The sequence below is a fragment of the Rhipicephalus microplus genome, unplaced genomic scaffold, assembly GCF_043290135.1.
Source record: "Rhipicephalus microplus isolate Deutch F79 unplaced genomic scaffold, USDA_Rmic scaffold_191, whole genome shotgun sequence".
NCBI classification, from domain to species: Eukaryota; Metazoa; Arthropoda; class Arachnida; order Ixodida; family Ixodidae; genus Rhipicephalus; species Rhipicephalus microplus.
The window spans coordinates 117,501-123,447 of record NW_027464762.1 but is presented as its reverse complement, the minus strand read 5'-3'; the positions used below and the strand labels follow the sequence as shown (position 1 = coordinate 123,447).

Genomic DNA, 5,947 nt, shown 5'->3' with positions numbered 1-5,947 from the left:
CGGCGACCGCTGCAGGAGTACGAAAAACCACGTCAGCCGGGGCGAGCGACCCACGGCGGTCTGGGTGCTTATCGCTGCTATTATAGGGGCACCCCGGCAGACGCAGAAAAAAAAAATTTTTTTTCGACCTTCTTTTTTGCTGGTCGAGCTCGGGTAACCCAGGTCGCAATGGGAGCCGCGCACGAAAGCGGCGTCGCGAGACGCGTTCGCGGTCGCTAGTCGCACGAGCTCGGCAACCGCGTCAGCCGGCGCGGAGTTCGGGATGCCGACGGCTAAGTGGGTACCGCTGCTCGGATGTTCGCCGTTTTTGGCCGAGTGAGTGCTGGCACTCCGGCGAAGCGAAACGGGGCCGATTCGGGCACGATATCGGCGTATTTCGACGTGCTCGCCGGCGACCGTCGCACGAGTACGGCAAAGCGCGTCTGCCGGGGCGAGGTTTGCGATGCCGACGAAAAAGTGGGAAGCGCCGCTCGGATCTTCGCCGTTTTTGCAGGAGTGAGTGGCGGCCCTCCTGCGAGACCAAGAAGCATCGACTCGCGCACGATATCGGTGTCTTTCGACGTGCCCGCCGGCCACCGCCGCACGAGTACGGCAAACCGCGTATGCCGGGGCGGGGTTGGCGACGCCGACGCAAAAGTGGGAACCGCCACTAGGATGTTCGCCGTTTTTGGCAGAGTGAGTGCTGGCACTCCGGCGAAGCGAAAGAGCGCGAATGCGCCCACGAAAGTGGCGTGTTTGGACGTGCTTGACGACGACCACCGCAGGAAAACGAAAAACCACGTCAGCCGGGGCGAGCGACCCATGGCGGTCTGGGTGCTTATCGCTGCTATTATAGGGGCACCCCGGCAGACGCAAAAAAAAAAAAAAATTTTTTTCGACATTCTTTCTTGCTCGTCGACCTCGGGTGACCCAGGTCGCAGTGGGAGCCGCGCACGAAAGCGGCGTCGCGAGACGGCTTCGCGGTCGCTAGTCGCACGAGCTCGGCAACCGCGTCTGCCGGGGCGGAGTTCGGGACGCCGACGGCTAAGTGGGAACCGCCGCTCGGATGTTCGCCGTTTGTGGCCGAGTGAGTGCTGGCACTCCGGCGAAGCCAAACGGGGCCGATTCCGGCACGATATCGGCGTCTTTCTACGTGCTCGCCGGCGACCGTCGCACGAGTACGGCAAAGTGCGTCTGCCGGGGCGGGGTTTGCGACGCGTACGCAATAGTGAGAACCGTCGCTCGGATGTTCGTCGTCTTTCGCCGAGCCAGTGCTGGCACTCCGGCGAAGCCGAACGGAGCCGATTCGGGCACGATATCGGCGTCTTTCCACGTGCTCGCCGGCGACCGTCGCACGAGTACGGTAAACCGCGTCAGCCGGGGCGGAGTTCGGGACGCCGATGCGAAAGTGGGAAGCGCCGCTCGGATCTTCGCCGTTTTTGGAGGAGTCAGTGGCGGCACTCCGGTGAAGCCAAGGTGCGCCAATTCGCGCACGATATCGGCGTCTTTCGACGTGCCCGCCGGCCACCGTCGCACGAGTACGGCAAACCTCGTCTGCCGGGGCGGGGTTTGCGACGCCGACGCAAAAGTGGGAACCGCCGCTCGGATGTTCGCCGTTTTTGGCAGAGTGAGTGCTGGCACTCCGGCGAAGCGAAAGAGCGTGAATGCGCCCACGAAAGTAGCGTATTTGGACGTGCTTGACGGCGACCGCCGCAGGAGTACGAAAAACCACGTCAGCCGGGGCGAGCGACCCACGGCGGTCTGGGTGCTTATCGCTGCTATTATAGGGGCACCCCGGCAGACGCAGAAAGAAAAAAAAAAAAATGGGGACATGGCGTGCGTCACCGTGCGGCTTCGCAGCGTTGCCGAAGTCGCCGAGCCCTTCGACTGAGCCGAACGGCGGACAGGGAACGTTGGTCGGCCGTTCTAACCTGTCGGTGCCACGCCGAGACGTCGTTAAGGAAAACCGCGTCGTGGGCCTCTACGACGCCGTCGAGTCGTTGTACGTTTGGTGTCCAGCGTGTCGGCGGCGAGTAGCGGACACGTCGTTCACGACTTCGGTCTTTCGCAGTCGACGCGAACTTGCGGAGAGTCGTGGTGCCTCACGTTTTCGGCAGAAACCGCGGCGGAATTTTCCCGTGCGTGCGCGCACGACCTCGGTGCTGTGCCGTCAGCGTAGTGTTGCACAAACTCGTGGCCTACCCAAGGTGCGGTACGTTTGCGGCCGTATCCTCGGTGGGAATTTCGTGAGTAGGGTCGCAAATTCTACGACCTCGGCGGGTTTGAGAGCGACGTAGACTTGTGGCACGCTCAACGTGCCACACGTTTCGGGGCACACCCGCGGTGAAATTTTCTCGAGTACGCTCGTATTAGTGCCCAAGGAGGTCTGGGTACTTATCGCTGCTATTATGTGGGGGTTCTCGTGAGCGGCGTACGCGAAAGCGACCGGGTGTCTGATATGCGGCGGGCTTCGGCCTCGTCAAGCGTGTCCTCGGGTCTGCTCCAGGGGAATCCACGGCAGTCGTCTGCAGCCTCATCCGCTTGATGCGTTAGGGGCTGGTTGTCGGACGGTGCCGTTTTACCACGATATCGAGGTGTGTTCCGTGTCGTCCTCGGGCGATTCAGATGCGAAAGCGCCGAAGACGCGGGCGTGACCCGTCGTCTGGCGGCTTTGCAGTCTCGGCTCCGTTGCTAGTTCCGGCCGGTCCACCGACAGTGCAGCGGGCTTGGGCAACCCGCACGGCGCGACCGAGTCGATGCAACGAAAAAGAGCGAGCATGAACGTGCTTCTTGCCGCACGGCTCCCACTCGTCTTTCGGGAAGGTTGTGCCGTAGCGAGCTCGAACGCCGTCATCTCGGAGTGCAAAATAAGCGTGTTGGGGCGCCTGAAGGTGGCCTCCGCCGCACACAGACTGCGTCCGGCCCGCCGAAGGCGAGGACGGACGCGCAGTCGAACGATTACCTGGTTGATCCTGCCAGTAATCATATGCTTGTCTCAAAGATTAAGCCATGCATGTCTAAGTACATGCCGAAATAAGGCGAAACCGCGAATGGCTCATTAAATCAGTTATGGTTCCTTAGATCGTTTCTTCCTACTTGGATAACTGTGGCAATTCTAGAGCTAATACATGCAGTGAGCCTGGAGCCCTTTGGGTAACGGGTGCTTTTATTAGACCAAGATCGATCGGGTTTCGGCCCGTATTGTGTGGTGACTCTGGATAACTTTGTGCTGATCGCATGGCCACGAGCCGGCGACGTTTCTTTCAAGTGTCTGCCTTATCAACTTTCGATGGTAGGTTACTTGCTTACCATGGTTGTTACGGGTAACGGAGAATCAGGGTTCGATTCCGGAGAGGGAGCCTGAGAAACGGCTACCACATCCAAGGAAGGCAGCAGGCGCGCAAATTACCCACTCCCGGCACGGGGAGGTAGTGACGAAAAATAACAATATGGGACTCTTTTGAGGCCCCGTAATTGAAATGAGTACACTCTAAATCCTTTAACGAGGATCAATTGGAGGGCAAGTCTGGTGCCAGCAGCCGCGGTAATTCCAGCTCCAATAGCGTATACTAAAGCTGCTGCGGTTAAAAAGCTCGTAGTTGGATCTCAGTTCCAGACGAGTAGTGCATCTACCCGATGCGACGGCTCGGACTGAACATCATGCCGGTTCTTTCTTGGTGCACTTCATTGTGTGCCTCGAGATGGCCGGTGCTTTTACTTTGAAAAAATTAGAGTGCTCAACGCAGGCGAGTCGCCTGAATAAACTTGCATGGAATAATAGAACAAGACCTCGTTTCTGTTCTGTTGGTTTTTGGAATACGAGGTAATGATTAAGAGGGACGGACGGGGGCATTCGTATTGCGGCGCTAGAGGTGAAATTCTTGGACCGTCGCAAGACGAACTACTGCGAAAGCATTTGCCAAGAATGTTTTCATTGATCAAGAACGAAAGTCAGAGGTTCGAAGGCGATCAGATACCGCCCTAGTTCTGACCATAAACGATGCCAACCAGCGATCCGCCTGAGTTACTCAAATGACTCGGCGGGCAGCTTCCGGGAAACCAAAGTATTTGGGTTCCGGGGGAAGTATGGTTGCAAAGCTGAAACTTAAAGGAATTGACGGAAGGGCACCACCAGGAGTGGAGCCTGCGGCTTAATTTGACTCAACACGGGAAAACTTACCCGGCCCGGACACTGGGAGGATTGACAGATTGAGAGCTCTTTCTTGATTCGGTGGATGGTGGTGCATGGCCGTTCTTAGTTGGTGGAGCGATTTGTCTGGTTAATTCCGATAACGAACGAGACTCTAGCCTATTAAATAGGTGCGGGGTTCCCAGCACCTTACAACCTTCTTAGAGGGACAAGCGGCTCCTAGCCGCACGAAACAGAGCAATAACAGGTCTGTGATGCCCTTAGATGTCCGGGGCCGCACGCGCGCTACACTGAAGGAAGCAGCGTGTCTTTATCCCTGTCTGAAAAGACTGGGTAACCCGTGGAACTTCTTTCGTGATTGGGATAGGGGCTTGCAATTGTTCCCCTTGAACGAGGAATTCCCAGTAAGCGCGAGTCATAAGCTCGCGTTGATTACGTCCCTGCCCTTTGTACACACCGCCCGTCGCTACTACCGATTGAATGATTTAGTGAGGTCTTCGGACCGATGTCCGGCGCGGCCTTTCGGTTGCGCCGGTCTGTTGGAAAGATGACCAAACTTGATCATTTAGAGGAAGTAAAAGTCGTAACAAGGTTTCCGTAGGTGAACCTGCGGAAGGATCATTAACGGATTGTGAAGGGTGAGCGCCTCAGCTGCGTCTGCGCCCGACACTTTCTGCCGCTGACCCCGTTTGGACGCGGGGTCGGCTTTTCCCCACGGGGCTGCCTGAATGTGGAGCGGCACCCCGTGACAAATTGTTGCGCCCAGCGGACGCCAACACCGCGACCTTGGACGGTCGGCCAGGTGGCGGACGCGGGTACAAACGGCGCAACGCACTCATAGGTCGGCTTTCGACCCGCCACTGCACCGTGGCTCGAAGCGCTCGAAATGCGCGACCCGACCGCTGCGGGACCGCCTAGTACTGTAAACAGGAGCGGCGGAGCGCGAACGGCGAGTCGTGGTTACGTCGGTAGAAGGCGAGGCTGCGCGTTCCCGAAACGCCAGCCGAGTGCCCTCCCGACCGTTCGAGCGTGCAAGAACGAGACCCGACAATCGCGCGGCGACTGCCAAGTACGAGAGGAACGGCACAAGCGTCGGCGGTCGGTCAAGGAACTGGCGATGTGACGGGTCCGCTGTGCACCAGTGCATACCGTCCCGCCGTCCGCGGCAAGCGCCTCCGCGTCCTCGGGTGACGGAGGCTGCCGGTCGGTTCTTGCAGGCGAGGGATCTCGCTGGCACCGGTTCGCGTTGACGCGCGGCCGGTCATGGCACGGCGATGCGACGGCCGAGGTGCGCAGTACTCGATGGAGGAACCGCACGCTCCGATGACCGTCCCGCCCTCCGCGGCGTATGCGTACCGACCGTAATGGTTGCAGCAGCGCCGGCCGGCTTTTGAATTCGCCACACGAAACACGGTGCGAGATCGCGGTTAGGGGAGCGTCGACGTTGCCAGGCGTTTTGCTTGCTGCCGAGGGAAAGGCGGCACGGCCACGTCGCGCTCGTCGCGATTAGCGGGTCTGCGCGCTTTGGGAAGGTGCCGCAACGACTTGCCGAAAGAGGAAGCACGGAAGAACGAGGGACTTGGACGTCCCGACAATTGAACGCACTTGCGGCCAGGCCCTTGCTGGCTTCGTTCTTCCGCCTCGAGTAGGCTCGTACGCGGCTCCGGCGCCGAAAGTGGTCCTTGGCACCGACTTCGGTGGACGTGGGAAGTGCCGCGCAAGTACGGCGCGCCTGGCTCCACCTGTTGGCTAAAGTAGGCAGCCGGATCGGCATTTTGGTGTGCGGTGGCAAACCGTGGATGCGAAAAAAGCTTGTGC

The 5,947-nt window shown here is 59.2% G+C and overlaps 1 non-coding gene across 1 annotated transcript; it reads left to right on the top strand.

The window, feature by feature from the left end:
- Positions 1–2,938: 2,938 nt before the first annotated feature.
- On the top strand, positions 2,939–4,753 carry LOC142791866 (small subunit ribosomal RNA). The gene has a single exon (XR_012890481.1). It is a non-coding gene; the product is annotated as a small subunit ribosomal RNA (ribosomal RNA).
- Positions 4,754–5,947: the final 1,194 nt, after the last annotated feature.